The sequence below is a fragment of the Balaenoptera ricei genome, chromosome 9 (genome assembly GCF_028023285.1).
Source record: "Balaenoptera ricei isolate mBalRic1 chromosome 9, mBalRic1.hap2, whole genome shotgun sequence".
Taxonomy (NCBI): Eukaryota; Metazoa; Chordata; class Mammalia; order Artiodactyla; family Balaenopteridae; genus Balaenoptera; species Balaenoptera ricei.
This window is the reverse complement of record NC_082647.1, coordinates 8,195,279-8,219,159: the sequence shown is the minus strand read 5'-3', so window position 1 is coordinate 8,219,159 and position 23,881 is coordinate 8,195,279. Positions and strand designations below refer to the sequence as shown.

The 23,881-nt window shown below is 39.0% G+C and overlaps 1 protein-coding gene across 2 annotated transcripts in view; it reads left to right on the top strand.

Moving 5' to 3' along the window:
- Positions 1–23,881, top strand: part of CNTNAP2 (contactin associated protein 2) — a 2,085,708-nt gene that overhangs the window by 1,752,382 nt on the left and 309,445 nt on the right. The gene's annotated exons all lie outside the window — the stretch shown is intronic.

The following is a 23,881-nucleotide window of genomic DNA, read 5'->3' as shown; positions in this document are numbered from 1 at the left end:
CCCAAGGATAGGAAAGATGAGGCATGAGGCATAAACAGCACTTCACACTGTGAAATGCACACACAGCTGCACCACTTTTCATGGGTGAGGCACCGTGGTGAACTCGGCAGCAGCCAGCTTAGAGGTTCAGTTTTCTGATTTGTGGCAAACGAAATTATTGGATAAAGCCGGGTGTGGTTTGATGCCCTGGGGACTTCCTTACGTCCGTCCGTACATCAATCTTTTAACACCAACCTACTGTAAGTCCTCCCTCATTTATGTGCATTCGTAATTTAAATTGAGTTGAAGATTCCAGGAACTCTGCCTCCTAGAATGGAGTGAATATTCCTCCCAAATAGGAAACTTGCCGCATACTGCAATTACATTTGTGCTGAAGAAAGGAAAGGCCAGGAGAGTAACTTTAATGAGATCCTTTTATAACATACCGCTAAGATCTTATTCAATTAAAGGATCATCTGCGCTGGGCAGTGTCCTGAACATAACAGTACCCAGATGCAGCAAACGTTGCCTTTTTAAGCTGTAGCCTTGAGAGTACAATTTGCCAAATAGTCTACTCCATACTTCTTCCACTTGTGAATCATCCTATTTAGATCAACCTACATATAAACCTTTAAAATGTAAGAAATTACTTTATTGCAGTCTGAGAATTAATCCTTGGAGAGCTAGCTAGATGAACAATGGAAAATTCCAAATACCAAGAAGAGTTAGAACTCAGCTTCACAGATAAATCAGTTTATTTGGAAGCTGTGGCCTCCATACCAGCTGGGCATGAAAATAAAGTGTGTTGTATACACACGGCTAGTTGTGAAAGAATCTATGCCTGATACTGGAACCATAGTGTCTAAATTTTCCAGCCTTGAGGGCCACCGTGTCTATTAATATCTGAATAAAGTACACATCCTCCATGACACATTACTATAGGAAATCCAACTTTGTTCCCAGTATTAGCAATGATTCCTGGGAGGGTGCAGGGAGGACATAGTCTCCTAGATGCCAACTCTCCCCCCTAGTCCCAGTTTTCTAACACTCACCATTGAACATATTATCATGACTCTAACTTTTTTGTTTTTTTGGCTGCTTAGGGTCTTAGTTGCGGCATGCAGGCTCTTCGCAGCAGCGTGCAGGCTTCTCGCTAGTTGAGGCACGTGGACTAAGTAGTAGTGGCGTGCGTGTTTAGTTGCCCCGCAGCATGTGGGATCTTAGTTCCCCCACCAGGGATCGAACCCGCATCCCCTGCATTGGAAGGCGGATTCTTTACCACTGGAACACCAGGGAAGTCCCTATCATGACTCTAATGATTGGCGTTTTTCTACATTATTTGGCCCCGAATATGGACACTATTAATTCAACAAATGTAATTCTATTATAAATTGTTACAGGTTATTACTAAGTTGACAATTATTAAATTTCACATGAGATATTGTTATTATTATTATTATTGAAGTTTGTCACCCATCGAGGTACAAGAAGCCCTTCCCAGGAAAGCATTTTTTCCCTGGGCCCTGCATCAGACCATGCTCTTAGGACTCATGCCCCCACCCTCTCCTTTCCCTGAGTTCCAGGGGCTCAACGTTGCATCTTTTTGGCAGTCAAAGGGAGAAGCAAGTACTTCCTGTTACCTTATTACTCAAAACCATCTAAGGGCCCTCTTCTCAACCTCTCCTCTTTCTAGACTATTTAATCTGTTACCTTTTATATACTTGCTTGTCATTCTCTGCAGTAACCTCTTTGAGAATCTCATCATTGTAATTAAATTGTGATTGAACACCCCCCCCAAAAATCCATTCCATATTCTTTTTTTTTTTTTTTAAACCCCACATTTGTTTATTTATTTATTTTTGGCTGTGTTGGGTCTTCGTTTCTGTGCGAGGGCTTTCTCTAGTTGTGGCAAGCCGGGGCCACTCTTCATCGCTGTGCGTGGGCCTCTCACTGTCGCGGCCTCTCTTGTTGCGGAGCACAGGCTCCAGACACGCAGCCTCAGTAATTGTGGCTCACGGGCCCAGTTGCTCCGTGGCATGTGGGACCTTCCCAGACCAGGGCTCGAACCCGTGTCCCCTGCATTGGCAGGCAGATTCTCAACCACTGCGCCACCAGGGAAGCCCCCATATTCTTTTAATTCTAATGCATGAGGGTTTATAATTATCCATAATGAGAGAAAACAGCAGCATCCTTTTCATAAAGGGACGTTTGAAAGCAAATATGTTTGGAAACGACATTGAATGCGTCCTATACGTGACTGTATGACAGCTTTCCGTGCATTTAGAGGCTTGCTAACATGTCAGTATGTGCCAGCCTCCTTCTTAGACTTGTCACACTATTGTTTGCTTCACCACAGAACATGTAGGACTTTCTGACCTGGGAAGAGGAGGTGAGGCAGGAGCAGGGTCTTGAGTGCATGTCTCTGGTCACAAGCAGGCAAGCTTCTCCCACTGCCTTCCAGGAAACGGTGGCTTATGCCATAAAACAGAGAAAATGTTCTCAGTATAGAAAAACCATTAAAAGTATTCCGTGTGCGAGAATAAAGAGGAGTGTAATGAGCGGTGAGTTTGGAGTGCAGAGAGCAAGCGGGGTTCTCATCCTGTCTCTGCCGGTCTCTGCACTTAGATTCCTATTTTTTAAAATACTGAGTTTGGACCAGACGCCCTCCTGCCCCACCTGCAGCTCTAAAACTCTGCAAGGCTGCTGTTGAAAACTGCTACATTCCAATGAAGTGTAGACCCCTGATCGTCTGGCTATGGACTAGCAAGATCCCACGTGTGAAAATAATGACCGCACAGATGAGTACCTGAGGTCTGGCGCGAGCTGCGCACGTCCTGGAAACCACATTGTCGTGGAACTCTTTGAAGCCCATCACAGCCCGCTCCCGCACCATCAGTGCCAAGCCCGTGCTCTGAGCAGAGGCAGCAACCACTGTTCCTGGAGCTTTCTCCCGTGTGAATAGAGGCTTTGATGCAAAACAGAGAGCAGTTACTAACCCAACGGGCTTTGGACTAACAAATCGCACTCTAACCCTCATTTTCTGTCTGGGTTTTCACAAGCCTCTGTGTGAGAAAAGCAAGGGATTTCAGATCTTAGCAAGGCCCACTAGAAGAACCGATGAGAACATTAGGCGTGGGGTCCACAGAACAGCCTAAATCACCACTGTCTGAAATATCACCCTTCCTCCAAAGGCCTATCCAGGTTAATATCTAATTTTCTCTACATTACAACATATATGAAGGTTGTCATGGTAACTGGGTGAAAAGTTTAGCCAATAGAATCTATGTAGCTTTTTAGGCTTTTAGGCTTCCCCAGATATCTGGAGTTTTTTCTTAATCTTTTTTCTCTCAAATCCAATCTGCCAATTTTTGTTTGTTTGTTTGTTTTTTGGCAGTCTGTTTACCAATCAAGAAAAGATTTTTTTCTTAATTTATTTTTTTAAGGAGGCATTTGGTATGGACAATGATTATGGATTCATGGAATGCTACAACTGGAAGATATTATAAAGGTCATTCAGTCCCTTCTTTTCCTATTTGTCAAATAAAAGCAATTGCCAGGGAAATTATTAAAATACAGATTGTTAATTTCCACTCTAAACTATTGATTTAGAATTTCATCAGACAAGACAGTCTGTATTTTGAACAAACATCCCAGCTAATTGTATCATCAAGCAAGTTTGGGAAACACTGATCTAATGTCATAATTTCCATCTGTAGGTGAGGATGTTCATTTTGGTTACACGTGCAGCATATGAAACAATGAGGAAAGGATTTCATAGCTTTGACAGGATTACGGCCTAAAAGAATTGACAGAAATTGAAGATTGTTTTTGATGGAGCTGAAAACACTGACCTTGGTTCCTTTCAGCTTCTGGAACCCATAACTTTGTTGAGCCCAAAAAAGCAGAGATTATGTTACATTAATCGTAGGAGTCAGCTTCCATACTCTCCCGACCTAAATAACACGCCATGGATAGGCGGCCACTGAGAAAGGCTGTTCTCTACCAAGAAGACTCAGGTCTCCCTTGGGGCACACACTTACTCTTTTAGTAGATGTTAATTTGAGTGTGTTTTTGTCATTCTATTTACTGCATTTGTAAATTTTCTCTTTTGATTATTCTAGTCAGGTAATGGGGAGCTCAGCAAAGTAAACACATGTGCAACTCCAAAGTTCTACACTTAATGTCAGTTATAAATTTCACCAAGTAGCTAGAAAAGCGGCTATAATAAGGAATATTCTAATTAGTCTTAGAGGCATTATGCTGCGGAAAATATGGGAATTATTTTCTTTTGCAGAGTTTGCTAATTGCCCCCAACAATATGAATGAATCTCTCTTGTTGTGCTTGCAGAAAATATATGGCTCTGGCTTCCAACTGGGACACTGGCGATATGAGGGAAGTTGCAAAAAAATTAATGTTTTGAATAGCTAGAGAGAATAGTTACACGGCTGTGGAAATGAAAATACGTAACAATATTCTCTCTACATACACAGTTTAAAACACTTTTGGGGTCAGTGGAGGTATATTCCCACTCTACAGTTGATGGCTTCCATAAATATCAGTCCAGCATCTATACTTTATTCTAATTATAATTTTAAATATGCAGATGTAATACCTAAACTGACTGTAATTTCAAGGAATGCATGGTCATATTTTTTCCCAACTATACATTTGTAGAATAAATTTTGAGTAATACTGTGATGCTACCCAACTGCTTGATGATCAAAGTTGAGAAGTTGTTCTAGTCACCAAACTATGAAAATAAGACCAGTTATCTGCACCTAATCCCCAAGGAATATTTGCAGTGCTGTTTTGTTTGGTAGAATTGTGGTAGGGACAAAGAGGGGGAAGTTCTAAGTGTCTGGAACTATTTTGCATCCATTCTAGGATGTACTCTTAATATAATACCTGTTGATTGGAAATCCTCATAGGACAGACACCTGGTGAATGGCCTTTAACTAACTTCTGACCCCTTTGAGTGTGCGTGTAAATACACTTTCCAAGAGATAGTCTAGGGCTTTGTATTTGTCTGTGTTGCTTTCCAGCTGCTGTGGCTCCGTCCAATTAGCAAGTCCTGCTGGTCCTCCTGGAGTTTTTCTTAATCCTCTCTAGACCTCTCTAATTTGAATTATTCTGTGTCATCAATAAAGATTTGACTGTTGGGCCTTCGTGAAATCAGAAACTAGAATTGCAATTAGAGTTTCTTAATCATTTTGCATATTGTATTGCTATATTGGGAAAATATTGGAATCTAATTAAAAGAAAGGAGAATTGTTCATTTGCTTAATATGTCACTCTTTTTTCTTTTAAAATATAAAGTTAAAGAAAAGCTTGATTGTCTTCAAGAGTTGCAGTTATCTGCCAATGGGGACTACTGAATATACATGATACAGAAATTCAATGTCAACGAACAATATATGCTTGAAGAAAGCATAATTACAGTGAGATTTAGAGGCTAAATAGTCTCTAAGTTTTTTTTTAGTCTTAGTTTTTCTGGCTCTTGGCCCATTGATTTATTTGCAGAGTTATGAAAAACATGATTACTTTGGTAACAGTTTTCTTTATCCAACTCTTTTTCAGCAGGTGGTAAAGCTTATTCTTGTAATTTAATGTGAAATATGCAGTGTAATTTCATTTATATGAAGTTCAAAAATACACAAAAACTTAACAATTAAATGGTTTAGGGCTACAACATGGGATCAACTCTAAAGAAAAACAAAGGGATGATTAAGCCCAAATCCGGGAGCACAGTTTCATCTGAGTCAGGAGAAAACGGGTGCTGTCAGGTCAGGGCACAGAGTGTAAAAGAAAAATTATACCAGCCGCTTGTTAAAAATGGCAAGGAAGATTTCAGTGAAGACCACTGAGAGAGAGAGAGAGGGAGAGAAACTCGACTGCATTGCATTGACTCAAAGGCTGGAGAGTCTTTAAGCACTAGGGTGAGCTAGTGGAAAAGTTCTGGAGGCCCTTGGGTTTGCTGACTGCCCTTATGGAAATTAGTCTCCTACCCTCTGACTGAGACTGGGAGATAGGGACCCCATCTTTCTTGATGATTCCATTTCAGATGAATGGTTCCCAGGTCCTTGAGAAAGACCTTCAGTGTTGTAGACGTCTCAAAGAAGCAGAAAATGTACAATTGCAAGTTTCCTGCTTTTGTCTTCTCCAGTTTTTAGTTTGTCCTTGTGAGTTTATAGAGGTTTATTTTTTTATTATTATTATTCCTTTACTGTCATTTTAATGGAGGCTAAATTTATGGGAGAAGACTTAAATTCTCTAAGAAAAGGCAGGTTGGGGGCCTAGAATCAGGCAGAGACCTGTCTACTAGAGTTTAGTCAAGCTGAGGGGAATATTAATGCTTCCTCAGTCAACAGGAAGCTTCTAGGGTAATGCTGAGGTTCTTTTCCCTAAAATTTGGTAAATACGAAGCTATTCATGATGATTCTCTGTACTTCACATATACTTTATAAATTTTCTTCACTATTTAGTAAAAGCAGAAATGAAATTGAATACTACTTAATAGCAGTGTGGATAGCATTTCAGTAGAGGTGGAGCTGGTGCCATGCTCTGCCCTGGGTCAGCGATGGATGGGTGCAGGAGCAGAGCTCCCGGGAGGGTCGGTGCATTGCCCTGTGCTGTTCTGCAGGGGCTTCTCTCCCGCTGTCACTGGCTGGGCTCCATCCCTCTGAAGGAAAGGGCAGTATTTTACCCTTGATTTACTACTGATGAGGAGACTCAGGCAGAGGCGACATTAATTGTTTCTTCCTAACATCACAATAAACCCGCATTCCCTATGGCTCCGTCCCTCCCTAGGACTTAGTTAGCTGCTTAAGGAAGATCATTCACCACTTCCAGGTCTCTGGGGTAACATTACCGGCTTTATTGTTGCAAGTCAACAAATCGCCTCCCATCTGTCTACGCTGACTGTGTTACTGCAGCGGCAGTGCCCTAGATGTTTCCCTAGTGGTCTGAAAGAACTAATGTGCCTCCCTAAGCATCTAACTTAATGCTAAGGAGGGACTTAGGCGTTAGGGAAAATCTACCTGGCAAGAAAATTCTAGAAGGTAGAATACACTGTGCTTCTCACGCCGTGGCCGTGGCTCTATCCAGGAGGACATTGACAGTCCATCTGAGTCTCACTGAAAGATCTTAGTGATAACCGCAGGGCTACTGGGAAGCTAAGGGTTAGAGAAAACCATGAGCCAGCAGGCACAGGTGGTGCCCCAGACAGACCCTCCAGGCGCTACACGAAGCTTGACGTTACAATGTCGTGTATGTGGTCAGCAAGGGACAGAGGGCAGAAGCCAGCCAGAGGGAGCCCTGTGCTGGAGACCACGTGAGATGCCTGGAAAATTCACAGCTCCCCTGTTCAGATCTCTCAAGGTCAGAGGAAATGCAGAAGAGCCAGCTGAACAAGGGTTAGAGGAGAATTGACATCTAGGAGGAAAGAAAAATTAATCAGTCGATCTAAAAAAGAAATGGAAAATTTTATTCGAGCCAAATTTGAGGATTATAACCCGGGCAGAGCATCTCAGAAAGCTCTGAGGACACTTCTGCCCATTAGAAATCAGGAAGCAGTTATATAAGTTTATTGAGACAGAGGGCTGTATATTAAATGACGTTTTATTGACAGTTTACACAATCCAGATCTAAGCATCGTCGTGTCCCCTTACAAGATCAGGAAGGAATGTTATCTTTTAAGCAGTTGTCTTGTTGATGCTGGTCCAGTTTGCTTTCTACTATTACTTATCTCTACAAAATGGGTGTAAACATCTGATCAAGGGAAATTTGTTCCCCAGAGTCAACATATAGGACACATAAAATCAACTTTATGTATTTTTTTAGGTATAAATATATCTATCTAAAACCTAATAGCCAAAAAGTAAGAATAAATGATAATAATTCTGATCACTTTCTTTTTCAAATTTGGAAGCGCTATTTTGAGATGATTTGCTAGGCTTCTTTAAAAATTTAGCCTATGAAATTATATTAGGGTCTTTAATTTTCTTCTGATATATTTTCCTCAGGTTCAACATCCAATATGATCCACTGATCATTATTTTTAAAAATAGATGGTATACCACTCTAATATTTGAAAACATTACTAAGGCTTTGTCTTATGAGTATTTGGAAAACAGGAGTCACTTATATCTGGCCTCCTCCTCCTCCTCCACCTCCTCAAATGACAATCCATCCAAAATGGCAGCCTTAGTGTATAGAAGTGAGTTATGCCTCTGACTTGATATGGTGGGAAGAAATTATAAGGCAGGTAGTATGTGTATCAGACTCTCTGGGCCTTGTTCTCTCCTCCCCATTTCAAAATTAAGGAAACCTGGAATTTACCGTATCAGAACCAACAGCTAGAGATCAGTGTCTGATTTGAAATGGGAGGTAACTTGTGTTTGTGTACATTTGCACATGCCCTTCCTGAAACACCTTTTCCTCTAAAACAACTTCCCTAAAATCTCACAGGTCTGTACTCCTTTCCACTGTTTTAAGTGGAAACCCTTCCATGTTGCCCACCTGTTGCTACTCTGGGTTTCTGGTAAATTTTAATGGGTTACATCTAGATCAGTGATACAAAATGAACACAACTATCGCTCAACTCACCGAATTCCAAGTCTAGCTAGTAATGTTCAGCTCCTGTGAAAGCGGATTTGAAATATAAACACAGTTTTAAAGACTTCAAAATGTAATTAGGGAAACAGGAAAATAAAAATTAATCTGTCTTAACAAACCCAGGGAATCATTGCAGTTCATGTACACGAAGACTCAGATGTCAGCTCTCCTTCCCTTGGGGTTTTTACTTAAAATTCAGTTGTTGCTCTTTAAATTCACAAGTAGCTTAAGGCAAATGTTTGAATTTCTAAAATGAAACCATGTGGCCAAAGTAAGCTTAGGGGAAACAAAAATAAGGCAAATAAATGGAAAATCCTCCAAAACAAGCAAAAGCATTAAAATGATAATGCTCTTTCTGAACTTAACTTAAAAATAACATATGCTCGAGATAAGCTTAAGACTATAGAGACACTCTCGTCCATAAAGCCTTAAAGAAAAAGCAGAAAATTACCTCAGATGAAACTTCTTTATATGTCGTTTCTATTCCCAGGATATTCTGACTCAATTGGTCTGGAATAGAGCCCTGGCATCAGTATTTTTGACTGCCTAGGTAATTCAAATGTGCAGCCAGGATTAAGAAACACACATGAACAATGTTTGGAAACTGTTCCAACAGGTATTGATGCCTCCCCTCTCTATAAGCCCTACCACACAACTGGCCCTTCCCTAAAATACACACACACACACCAAATTTTATTCATTTGAATATTCATTTAATCAACAAGTTGAATTTTGGCTTTGTGCAAGGAGCCCTGTTTCTGTCTGCCAAAAGCTCCCTATCTAGATGTGGAGAATATGTAACGGTGCAAGGGAAATGGGAACAACTCTTGGGGTGGAGGGAGGGCAAAGGAAAAGTGAGCAGATTCTTTTAAAAGGGGTAATTTCAGATTTGCTCTCAGTTCTGATCTTTCTTTACACTGCCATTAGGTACTGGGTTGGCCCATATTATGTATGTGAGAAAGAAAGATGGAAGCATACCTAACAGTTTTAGATAATTGCACATTCTAGACTTCCACTTTCCGCCATGACTTCTGTTCATAGTTTATCGATGTAAGACACCTATAAAGAGAAACAATTTCTAAACAAACAAAGCTTCTATGAAAGTATGTGACTCTGTTTGGCCACACTGGACTGCCTTATTATGCCTCTGAAAACAAGATTGACACTACTATGATTATCCTCTAGTTGGAAGGGACATCTACACCTACTTAGCCAACTACTATGCTTTCAGGCATACCAACCCTGGAGAACTCCAGAAAAATGATTATTGGCCTTTCAGAAAAGGCACCTGGCAAAGAAGATGAGCCTCCAACTGCAATTAACAGGAAACAGAACTGATGTAGTGTGACAGCAAGTACCCAAACCCTTAATGGAAAGGTTGACCCTTATTTGTGCACAGATGTGGCTAGAGATTCAACAACATTAAGCTTTGATGGGGCATCAACTCTTTTTTTTTTTTTTGAATTTTATTTTATTTATTTTTTATACAGCAGATTCCTATTAGTCATCCATTTCATACGCATCAGTGTATACATGTCAATCCCAATCGCCCAATTCATCCCACCACCACCCACCCCCCGCCGCTTCCTCCCCTTGGTGTCCATACGTTTGTTCTCTACATCTGTGTCTCAATTTCTGCCCTGCAAACCGGTTCATCTGTACCATTTTTCTAGGTTCCACGTGTACGCGTTAATATACGACATTTGTTTTTCTCTTTCTGACTTACTTCACTCTGTATGACAGTCTCGAGGGCGTCAACTCTTAATGACATGAAAAGCTGCGATAGTCCACAAATATGGAGTCTGGAGTGGAGAAGAACAGGGAGCTGCGGCATCCCAACTCTAGATTAATCTGGGGCTCCCTTTGGCTGCCTCTACCCAACAGGGAACAATTTTTCCTAAAATGTAATATTCTCTCTGGTATTTTCTATTTTTTTTCTTTGTATCAGATTATATTTCCACCAAGTCAGAGCAAATGCACAACTAAACCTAGATTATGAGGAATATCGAGATACAATCTATGTTTGGGGAAGAAATGTCATCAGCATAGTTTCAAATAATTTATTATTAATTATCTCAAGTTTAAAATAGTCATCATCTATTGAGAACCCACCTTGAACAAAGTATTATGGTAGCTGCCAAGTTTGAATAGACAGAATGAGACAGAAACCCTGCTGAACATATACAATTAAAAATTATCCCCCCAAATCTGGCATGTACTTTGATAAGCCCTTGTGTACAGACACTCTGAAGTGAGCTACAGTCTGTCCTTCACTCAGAAATGTACTCATGGAATAAAGGTTTGTCCAGCCAAGTGCCAGGCTCTGTGCTTGGTGCCAGGCATATTGAAAGAGCAGCTTAAAAGGCCAAGAAGCTGTCACAGCTGCAGCCTATCATTTTGGATGATTTCTTTTTTAAAAAAATTTTAATTGCTATTTAAAAAACCCACACAATGCAAAATTTACCATCTTAAGCATTTTTAAGTGCACAGTTCAGTAGTGTTGAGTATATGCACATTGTTGTGCAACAGATCTCCAGAACTTTGCATCTTGCAAAACTGAAACTCTGTACCCCTTAAACAACAACCACTGGTATTAGGTATCTAAATATTTAATTCATATTAACAGAAAGTAGAGCAGTGGTTGCCAAGGGCTGGGGGGAAGGGGAAAGGAGTAATTGTTGCCTGATTTCTTCTGAAATCTCAGTCTTCCCTTTGACTCCTAAGTGTGTTGACATCATGACCACCTGTCACTACCTCTAAGGGCAGACACAGCTCTGCTTCTGGAAGAGCTGTCGCCTATCTGACTGTAACAGCCCTGCCCCTGCCTGCACCAGGTTCTACTAGCTTGGATTTGCCCCCTGTTCTCCTTCTCCCTTTCTGTTTTATGCCCGTTGTACCTGCTGTGGCAAGCTTATTTGTTTGCTGTTTTTTACAGGCACTGGAGTGCACCACCTCGTGGGGATTCATTATCCAGCCTGATCTCACAGTTCCTCTCTCATCCCAGGCTGGATGCGGTTTACTTCATCCCTTTTCAGCATCCTCAGTATTACTGCATAATAAACATCCATTCCCCCTCCCTCCCAAATTAACAGGTACAGTCACTGTGTTTTTGGAAAATGCTTAAAACCGCACCTTTACATTCTGGGAAGCAGGGAACAGTGAATGAATTTAAACCAAGAACCACCTCAAAAATGTCATGGTTCCCTACCCAGTATGTGGGAATCTTGGTCTCCAGCACACTGCTATTCATACATCACACAAATGTTCTGTAAACTATTACTGAGAATTATGTACAAATCTAAATGCTCTTCAGACAATTTTAAATATCAGCTTTAATACAAGACTTTACCTGCTAAAAGCATCTATTTATGGTTTGACACTCTGTCTCTGACATTTTGACATGATACATATTCCATCAGTCTGATACATTGCCACCTCCCAGTGAGAATTAAACATGTTGCTAAACCACTTTACAGCCCTTGCAAAGCACATAAAGGCTGTTTGACAATTACCCCAGGAAGGTAAATAATCAGCACACCTCTGACTCCCTTATTATTAACCATTATAAAATCATGTGCTGTGATAAACGTACCTAACAAAAACATTGATTTTTATAAGACTTTCCAAGAAGAAAACACATACATTTGATATAAGAAACCCACGGGGGGTGGGGGGCTTCCATTTTCCTTTGTGTCTTCAATTTGCTGGGAGCTGCTCCTTGTATGGCGCTGGCTTTCATCTGTCAAGCTAAGGCTTCGATGACTGAGTTATGAAAAAATCATGGCCCATTGCCTTAACTGTAACACAAAGGGATGTCTTTCAAAGGAAAAGAGATCTTTTTTTTTTTTTGGCTGCTTTGTAGTTATAAGACTATTTTTAACTCAGAGATTTATATTTTTCTCCCTATTTTCCCTTGCTTCCTGTTTAATTCCTGGTTAGACAAATAAGTAGGCACTGGTCTGCACCAAAATGTGCCTGGGCAGGTCCCTGGTGTTTCGTGTTCCTTGGTTTTGTTTCCTTGTGCCATTGAGATGCTGTGCTGGTTATTCTGTTCTCACTCGAGGTAACGACACAACCATTCTTCACCAGTATCCTTTTTTTTTAATTTTTATTTTATATTGGAATATAGTTGATTCACAGTGTTGTGTTAGTTTCGGGTGTACAGCAAAATGATTCAGTTATACATATATGTGTTATTTTGGATGCCCAAAGATAATTTTCCAAAGAATTTTCTGAATATATTCATAATTCCTTTTAAGTGTTACACAGAGAAGTATATTTGACTGTTCAGTGGCATATTTGACTTAATTTTTTTATAAAATATTTTCCGTGTCCTATATGGTTAAAGATATGTTTCACTTGAGCTTGCAACAGACATGAAAATGACCCGTTGTAAATTTGTTGTATTAAACAAACAAACAAACCTAACAAAAAGCATATGGGGGTCGAGTTCAATTCTAACTCAGCCAACTAATAATTTACTAGTCACGTTACCTTAGGTGAGGAAACTGAGCTTCAGTATTCTAATTTATAAAAACAAGAGCTAAAGAGTAGCCACAATTTATTGAGTGTCTTCTTTGGAACTGTGCTCAGCGCTTTACGTATAATGACTCCTCTCGTGCTCACAACACTCCTTATTGACATTTTCCGGGAAAAAGAAATGAAGCCGCAGGGCAGTTAAGTCACGTTCTCAAGGATACACAGCCAGCAAATAGCAGGGCCAGGATTTTGAACCCAGGCAGTTTGTCTCCAGAGTCTATTTTTTAACCACTAGGCAAAACTCCCTCTCTAAACATCTACCTTGCAATTAAATGAGGTAGCATGTGAAAGTTCATCTCACTATGCCTGGCAAATTATAGGTGTTCAGAAGAGTTAATTTCCTCCTTAAAAACAGATAATAGCAATAATTACACTCTAAGAATAATGTTCTTTGTCTTACTCAATATGCCTTCAAAAGATAGTCACAAAGGTGCAGAAATATAATCAAAAAAATCATAATTGTCACGGCTACCTTTTATTGAGTGCTTATTATACACCTTATTTTATTTTATTTAACCTTTGCAACCATCCTACCAAGTGGGTATTATTAGCATATCTGTATTAGAGACAAGGGCACTGAGGTTCTGAGCCACATGGCTAGTAAGTGACAAATAGTGATACCAAAACCCGCAGTAATCTAACCACTGCACATTACTGTATCATGGACCATCGGAAGGAGAGAGTATGGAAAACATTGCCGTCATGTTCATTCTGAAGCTAAAATTATGTAATTGATTTCAAAAAATTATAAATAAAAATTAACAATTGGTAAATTCCTACCTGCTAATGACTTAAGCTGCTGCAACATATTATTAACTTGGGGGCCACCAGGAAAGTCAATTCTACCTTCTTGACTTCAGAGTCCTTTTCTAGACAGCAATGTCTCCATGCCCTATAACTACCTTAGTAAGATGTCACCATAGAGTAATGTGGCCAAATCTTGTAAGTGTAACCATGGTATCACATAAGAAGAGCAACATTTTTATGGAAAATATAAAGATTCAAGAAATAGTCTCTAAATAGTCTCTGAAGTAGATATTAGTTTTATAAATGAAGTCACTTATTCCTCCCCTTGAGAGCATTTAATTCTGTTACATAAATATTGACTTAAGAACTGCAAGTGCATAATGGCATTTTATTAGGTATGAATGGTAGGGGGTCATACAAGATATGGCCTCTCCCAGTTGAAAGCTTAGCGGGATAAAGAAAAGTTATGAGACAAGCACTTGAGTATTAAATAATATGTCAAAGTAGGATGTTGAGTAAGTATGTATTGTACAGTTCCAAAGATACTTCCTTTAGGAGGCTCTGATGAAAAGATCATTGTAGGCTGACATGATCTTGCAAGAAACTGTGATGATGTGGGACTTAATTTGGAAGGAGAAGACATTTTAGTTGGAAAGAATCATCAGGAATATATTCAAGACACAGTAGAGAGAGATGGAATTGACCAAACCAAAAGTTCATATTGTAGAAAATGAGAAATAGCTGTAGAAGCTAGTTGATAAAAAATGTTCTCAGTTATTCACCTAAGGATTTGCATCTTCTAGTTAGAAATTTTCTAACTATCTATCAGTTGAAACTGTTCACTTCCATGTTACATTACCCTGGGCATATCCAGAATTATACCTGATTCCCAGTGTTCTGTCTGCACCCCATCCCTTTCTCTCCTCAAGAAAGCAAGTTGGGTAGATGGGTAAATAAGAATAGTGATACTATTATTCAGATAACTGCTCTAATTTATTAGAGTTGAAAATTAGAGGCCTTAATACTTAATACTTATTAGTAATCAATTTCTTGTGAGTCAGATCACTACCAACCAAGCCAACATGTTCCTTCACCAGACCCCTGGAGCCAGAAATCCCAGAAGCACCAGGCTAGTTAGACAACTCCTCCTGCCGTTCGATCTAGGCAGGAGGGATGAGGAGGGATGAGGGATGGACCAAGGTGGCAGCCATGCATTAGAAAGAAAATAAGATGATTCAAGAAACATTTTAGAGGAAGAATACATTTCAACAGATATTTATGGAATGACTAGCATGTTTACAAAACCATAATACATACTAGAAGGACTGCAAAGAAGGGGAAATAAAACAACTACACACACAAGTAGCAATAATGCAAGGCCAATCATATCAAATAATCCAGCAGATAAACAGTTCGTATGTCGTAGGATTCAAAAATAAGATGTATCAATTTCTCACCAAGTGTTAAAATGTTTGATAATATTGTCCTCATAAAATCACCAGCCATAAAAAATAATTTTTATGAATGATAATGATATAATGTTGGAAATAATTTTATGTAAAAATATATAAGTAATTATGCAATAGATTGTGATCAAAATTGATATTGGATTAGGGGTCAGGAACCTTTCTCTCCTCTAATTTCTCCTTAAATATTAGTTACCCAAACACAGCACTTGATTTTTAGTTAACCATATGATGTACAAAATCTGTTTTACTTCTGAGCAATTGTAGCATTACACATACATATACTTTACATCTAATTACATGGAGGTAAGCAATTCACAGGTTGTATCTTTAAGTTATAACTTTCATCTTACAGGTTATAATATCTTTAGGTTGTAACATTCACCTTACAGGTTATATATCTTTAAGTTGCAGTGTTCACCTTCGCTTAATTTCATGTCTATTCTGGTTTCTCATTCATCCCTGCTTTACCTTCAAGCACGGTAACCTCTTAACATAGTTCTTTCCATCTGGTTTCCCAGTTGGACTTGCCACTGCCCCTCTCTGGCCAGCAGACATCCCATACTAGTTTAGGTAGTTTAATTATTGCCTGGAATTCAAGTTCTTAAACCTCTGAAAAATTCAATTCTTGAGGCCATCCTGCCCAAGAACAGACTCCAAAATCTTCTGACTCCAGTTTTAAATGTCTTCCCGCTCTTTCCTTCTTCTTTCTTAATTTCTCTTTTATTAGCTAGGAATTTTAGTGGACAGCTCTCTGGGGGACAGCTGTCAGTATCAACCTGCTATTTTTTCTTGATTTCATTTCCAAATTCAGATTTATGCTTATGAAGCATTGCATTTAAATATAACTGTTCCTTCTTGGCCAACATGAGTGCACTTCAAGGAAATGTCACATATTTCATCACATGCTTTAACATTAACGAATTTTAATTACTTTGTATTTATAAATTTGAATTAAAATTTATAAAATATTTATTCTGATAATATCATCTCTCTGGAATAGTTCTATAGCCTTTATTAGGTAGATCAGCTGCTTCTGTTTCAACTTGTAGTATCCAAACTGGAAGAATATTTTTCAGTTCTATGTTTGAGAAATTGAAGTCTGTTCTTCAAGAATATGTAGTACTTTTCATCTTGGGAGCACTAGAGCCATTACCAAATGATTGTGCTAATCTTCACATAGAAACAGTGTAGTACTAAGTCTTTGTCCGGAATAGCTGTTAACCATGGCACTTGGTGAGTTGGAAATAGACCTAAATGATGCTTCCTTGGGCGCCATCCTGCCTGTGCCTGCCCTCCATGAAACCAGGCTGTTTCTCTCAGAACTCCTTTTCTATTGATTCTTCGGTTCATGCTGTATGATAACTATTTTCCATTGGTCACTACAGTTGATTCTCATTATTCACCAGAATTCTGTCCTATAAAGTCACCACAAACACTGGATTAGCAAATGCTGAACCACTGCTTCTAGGGGAAATACTGGGTTAGGTTCCTGTGAGCCTCTGTCACTACACTTCCGTCAACCCATCAATTTCTGTTTTAAGACACCACATCATATGTGTGTGTGTGTGTGTGTGTGTGTGTGTGTGTGTATACACACACACACATATGATGTGGTGTCTTAAAATATATATGTATATGATTCATTAATCCAATTTTTTTATTGAAGTATAGTTGATTTACAATATTGTGTTAGTTTCAGGTGTATAGCACAGTGATTCAGTTAAATATATATATATATATATATATATATATATATATAAAACACTATATGTTGTATATATAAAAACCACTATATATAACTATATATATAACAAACTAGAAAAATATACTGACATAAAAGTCATAATGTAATGTATTTTTTAAAACTTTTAAAAATCACCAACAAAAAGTAAAAAATAACAAACAACCAGGTCACAAAAAAAGATCCAGAATTGTTCAGTAAATGGGTAAAAAAGAAAAATTGAAGTTCTTTCTGATCTAACAAATACAAACAAAAATAAAAATATAATATTTTATCATCTCTGAAATTGGTAAGATTTTGTTTTTATTTTTGTTTAATAAGCAAAAATGATGGGGCATTTCTGACAAGCAATTTTACAAAACAAATCAATAATCTTTAAAATGTTTGTAGTTCTTGAAAAAGGATTTTCACTTCTAAAACCATATCCCAAGGAAATAAGTATAGATCACACACAAGTTTTTTTTACAGATTGTTCATCCCAGAGTTATATGTAATTGTGAAAAATGTGAATCACTGGTATCTGCCCCCCAAAAGAGAAGGAAATTGCTAAATGCATTTAAGTCTAGCTATATGATTGTATTTCCTAAAAATAAATCTCCTAAAAATGTTTTGAAGGCTATTTACATGGACACATGATAATGGTATAATTTTAGTAAGTCATAGTAGAAAACTGATACAATATTACCCAGTTTTACAAATTGTATTTTTACATGTACTTACATAAAACTGAGAGTAAACCTAATGAAACTATTAACAGATTATTTCTTGTCAGTGAGTTTATGGAAATTTTATAGTATCTCCTTTATAGTTTTCTGTGTATTCCAAATATAAAATATTCATTATTCATATCCTTTAAAAATTTGGATCTTAACTACCTCTTTTCATTTAATTTGCAGTTTGACCATTTTTAATCCAGTAAATTTAATTTTCTCAAAATGATCAAACTGAGTGTTTCACATTCTACAGATTAATTTTTTTTCAACTTTAATTTTCTTCCTAGTAATAGTGTATATTTTTAAATGCTGGCATATCCTCAGCTATGGCTGTGTCTATTCAAAGCCAAAAATCGTGCCAGTTTTTAAAAACTTGAACTCATTATCTGTATTTGGTTTATAGTATAATAAATAAACGTTTTGACTGCAGTTCATCTGCTTTGGCTAAAGACAGATGACAGACAAGGGGGCTGATTAAATACAGGAGAAAATCTGGTACATTTTTCGGTTTTATTATTACTCTTTATAACCATTATGTTTGTGAATTATTTATAATATTGCTATAAAGAATATTTTGAGTAAAGTCTCAGGTCTTGCTTCCAAAGAATGTGTTGTTTTGTTTTTATCATTCCAAATTTTATGATTATGTTAGGATTATAGGACGAGAGATAATAAATTTTATGAGTTGTCAGATAGTTATGAGAACAATTATGAATTTTCTTTAAAAACAGTGAAGGCTAAAATATTTAGGGATTGAAGATGTTTTCCTCTGGCTACTCTGTCGTGTATCTCTGCAGCAGGATGAGATGGTGGAAAGGCTGAGCAGGGAACCAGGAAGGCCGGGCATGAGTCTTTAATTCCCCTTCTTATTAGTGCTGGAATTGTGGACAGTTTCTCAGAGACAGAGCTTTCTCACCTGTAAACTAAGAGTGAGTCCAATAGGTGTATGTCTATAATCTGATTTAATCACACAATGAGCCTGGACTATGTGGGCCTTAAAGAATCCATCACCACCACTTCTCTCATTGGCTTTTTTCTTTTCTTTTCTTTTCTTTTCTTTTCTTTTCTTTTCTTTTCTTTTGTTCACAAAGCTGGATAGTAAAGATGTAAGAATGTTATTCTTAAAAGGAAACTAAAGCGCTAGGCATTCTGAGTTGCTGACAGAGGATACGCATGTAAGCTTTAGCAAACACTGATAAATTTTTGGAAATTAGTCTGTATCTCCTAACTATAACGGTACTGGAGTAAAGAGGCCAACCGTCTTCCTTTAAGAAACGGCCCCGGTTCCCTCCAGGATGTGTCCACATGGTCAGTAAGATCCATATGCTGATAGTACCCTGAGAAAACTTTCAAAAGCAGGTCTGACAATTTGCAAACCAGGGACAGAAACAGACAATATCAGTAAAACTCTCAAGTAATCCCTGGTTCTGAGCCATGTAGATTCCAGGTAAGCTTGCCAAGGTTAGTTAGGTGTAAAATGTACTCCCAAGTACGTAAGTGAATGGGCATCTGTTATGGCCTTACTGGACTTAAAGCAACTGGGTTTTGTAGGCTATCTGCCCAAGATAATTGTTTGAAATTTTAATGTTTATTTAAATATTTTTCCAGATGGTAATTGATCCTTATCTTTTGCAGCTGCTTTGGGTTGGAAGCAGTAAGAATCCTCTCCTGCAGCAGCCTGTAGGAACTCACTCTCCTGTTGTCTGCTGAAGGAGGCTATGCGTCCATGTTACTAATTACCATACCCCTCAGCTTCCTCTTCTGTAAAACAGAATAATGGCAGCACTTATCGTCTAAGAGGTTAGGCAACTAATACAGTGCCTAGTAAGACCTAAATAAATATTAGCTACCTCTACTGTGATATTTCTAAAAATAGAGTGTGAGTTGTAATCCTATTTTACACCATTCAAAACTGTTTTCTGATCCACAGAAATACTATTTCAGCCAAACTTTTAATTCTTGCAAAGTTATTCCACTGCAGTTAAGGAACAACAGTATGGCATTAGAGAGGAGTCCAGGAAAGTCTTTGCCTTCGCCATTTCCAGCACCTTGTTCCAAACAAACCAAGAAGCAGGTCCTTATACCACCAGGTTTTCGTCGTGTAGCTTTGATAACTTGGCCACAACTAATCAAACCAGGGCTCTGGGTTTCTCCCTTAGGCAGTTCTGTGTAGTTTGGCCTATAGCCTTGTGCCTTCACATGACAACTCTGCCTAATCGAAAGGTCCAGACTGAATAGCAAAGAACCAGCCCAATCCAACCTTCTCTCAGTGACTTTAAATAAAAGACCTGCAGACTCTATAGCGTTCTGTGGTGGATTCTGTTCATTTGCAAATTGCAGTACACTTGCTGAGGAGGGTGGGGGTCTTTGGGAGAGAGAGGAGTGGAACCAAATTTAAACATTGTAGGATATTTCTTCTGTCTTTCCACTTGTGGAATTTTCCAGCCATTTGGTGTTTCATAGAGTAGTTTGATATAGTTCGTTTCCAGGATGTATTTTGGTCAACATTACCAAAAGGCATGCAGTTTTCTGTCTAGAAGTCAAATATTTTGTATGATTCTTTGACCCTAAAAGTGCATTTCTCTTCTCTCATAGCTCTGGTGTCATTGACATTGCATTTTAGCAGTATAAACATTTTACATATGAATGACACTTGGGATGCTCTCCTGAATGGAACACATTCTCTGAAATTCCAAGTAGACCCAAAGCAGCAGGTCTGCTAACTTGAGTCCGTGTTTTTCTGCAAGTTGCTCACTGAGCACATACCCACCCCCTAAATGAAGATGAGACAGAGGCAGGATCTGCGGTTCCTCCTTCTACACCCCATAGAGTAAGTGAAAATCTGCTGAGCTGAATGTGCTTTTAATATTTTTGTACAATGTGGTGCCTAAACAGAAAATGGCCACATCACCTGTTGCCCAGCCAAAGATACATTGATCTGTTTTGTACTGTAGTATGGTTATTTGTGTTGGAGTTCTCGAGAGGTGATGGGATGTGGTAGGTTAGAGGTGACTTAAAAGCTCTCCAGTGCAATTTTGGCTTCTCTCAATTTTCCAGTTTTGTACCAACTTTAGAACCTACTACCCACATAAGCTTTGAATCCACTAGAATTAAAAGCTCAAACTTTATAGCCAAACTGACCTGGGTTTGAATCCTGCTTGCATCACTTGCCTGTGTGGCTTTAGGAAAGTTGCTCAACTTTTCTTGGTCTCCATTTTCTCATCTGTGTGATTGCTGTGAGCCTTAAACAGCATTCAAAGTTCTGGTTGCCGTATCTTCTGTGTAATAAGAGCCACTGTTTTTATTGACATAGTTTAGACATTAAGAGATGAACAGAGAGCAGGAAGAAATCATAATCCCTTGGTCTTTAGAGGCAGAAGCCATGAGGTGATGAGCAGGAAAATACCCCCGTAGCTGAGAGGTGCTGGGTGGTCCAGGTTTCCATGAGGACTGATCTTTCATTCAATCGGTTGGACAGTCTGCACCTGGACAGCACATTGGCAGGAAGTAGAGACTACTCAGTAAAACTGATTTTCAACAATTCCGGTGTCAAAAGATCCTAACATGGTGCTTCATTTAATTCAAGACTTTTAAGCAGCCCTGGAGGAGCTCTGGGTAAAATACCTATAATAATACATGCCCCTTTTAACCTGGGTTATTGTGAGATTAAATGTGTTTATGAATAGGGCTTTATTTTGAAATGATAAAGCCTTTTATGAATGTAAGATGGTAGCAGATAAATATTAATAGCATTTTAAGTCAGGGCTAATTATTTAGGAAAGTGAATAATGGAGAAGAAGAAGTCTATGGGCATGACTGTACTTCCTATCCTCAGTTAAAATTTACTGAAAGAATTTAAGATTATAAAATCCTTCATTATTAACCATTATATTTACACAATGTTTTAGAAGTGTTGCCTAGGGGACAAGCTTGGCTTTTAGAGTTAAACTAACCCTGACTTTAAATCATAATTTTGCCACTGGCTGTGTGACCTTGGAGAAACTATTTAACCTCTCTGGGCCTCAAATTCCTTATTAAAAATATTTCACAAGAACTAAATTAGATGACATGGGAAAGCAACCTGGCCCCTGTAGACACTCAGTGAATGGATGGATGTACCCCCTAACATGATTACAATCCTGAAACAAAAGTGACAGACTAAATGATTGAGTTAAAACTTTGTTGATCTCTCTAAAACAAAAAGTGCAAAACAAAAGGTCCTTCAATTGTGTTTGTTTCACTTGAGAATATCTTCTGTAGCTTAATATAGGTAAAATGCAAAAATAGCAACAATATGGTCATTGCAGCCATTCCAGAAACCAAGCACATGATGCGTTCTGCGCTGTCCTGATGGATTCTACATCAGCAGTCCCCAACCTTTTTGGCACCAGGGACCGGTTTTGTGGAAGACAGTTTTTCCACGGACAGGGGACAGGGAGGATGGCTCAGGCGGTAATGCAAGTGATGGGCAGATGGGCGTTCGCTCGAGTGCCACTCACCTCCTGCTGTGTGGCCTGGCTCCAAACAGGCCGCGGGCTGCTACCAGTCTGTGGCCCGGAGGTTGGGGACCCCTGTTCTACATGATCGGTTATCCCATGTTACGAAAGCAATGTAATAGTGGAGTCAAGATTATTGGTATAACCCTGGCGAGGAGTATTTGAGACCAAAACTAGCCATTCGTAAAGCAGCTCAAATGTGTGGTCTCTAGAGTGTGTTGATGATGTATCTTAATACATCAAGAGATAGCATACAGTTAATTTTTCACTTCAGGTGAAAGCAGCCTTTCAAGCCACATCACTTGCAACAGATTTCCATTAAGAGTTGGCATACTTTCAGTGCTCAGGCTCTCCTGGAGCAGAAAGAACAAGCAGATGCAAATGTGTGCCTGCCCCAGTAGCGTGTTTTATGCCAAGGGGGCAAAACCATAGCCTCTACACATGGTTATACAACTTGACTTGTAGCCTCACTCCATAGGGCTTCTCTTTCTGCCTGTGAGTTGTCCTGGTGGCTTGGAGCGGTTCAGAGCCAGGGTATAATTCACATGACAATACCGGGCTCTTTACTGCCCATATTTTCACACCTACCATCTCTGCACAAGGAAAACTTTCGGCAGACATGCAGCATGCACAGCCAGGTCTGCGTATCTGAGAGAGCGCTCACTTCCTTCCAAAGAGTATCCCTTGGGGTGGGGGGGGTGGCAGGGGGTTGGCTGCAAAGGGATTGTCAGGTTTTTGTCTTTTGGTTTAGATACAATCCAAATAGATGTAAAATAGGACGGCATGACTGCACCCAACTTTTAATTTCCATAAAACATTTTTTCAGTAGTATTGTGTGCTTAATAGATAAATGTTATTCCAAAACCAGCCCAGGTGTTAGAAGACAAGATAGTAGTGGCCCCTGAGGGATGGTAGTGAACAAAAGGGGCACAAAGAGGGCTCCTGGGATAACGGCTAATGTTCTGTTTTGTGATGTGGGTTCAAGTCACAACATGGGTATGTTCACTTTATGAAAATTCATCAAGCTGTATATTTATGATCTGAGCATTTTTCTTCATATAGGTTATCCTTCAATTTAAACAACAACAACCAGGAAGGAGAAAAAATATTCTTCTTCTCTCAAAAAAACTTTTTTCAATATATATTTATATTTAGGTAAGGGAAGAAATACATACAATTTGGTACAAGGTCTACACCCAGTTAGAATATATTTAATAAAATTAATATTTGAGTGCATGTTAAATGTATTTTGCCTTTTTTTTTTTTTTAAGTATTTGTTTTTTATTTATTTATTTATGGCTGTGTTGGGTCTTCATTTCTGTGCGAGGGCTTTCTCTAGTTGTGGCAAGCGGGGGCCACTCTTCATCACGGTGCGCAGGCCTCTCACTATCGCGGCCTCTCTTGTTGCGGAGCACAGGCTCCAGACGCGCAGGCTCAGTAGTTGTGGCTCACGGGCCCAGTTGCTCCACGGCATGTGGGATCTTCCCAGACCAGGGCTCGAACCCGTGTCCCCTGCATTGGCAGGCAGATTCTCAACCACTGCGCCACCAGGGAAGCCCCTGTATTGCCTTTTTAAAGATTGG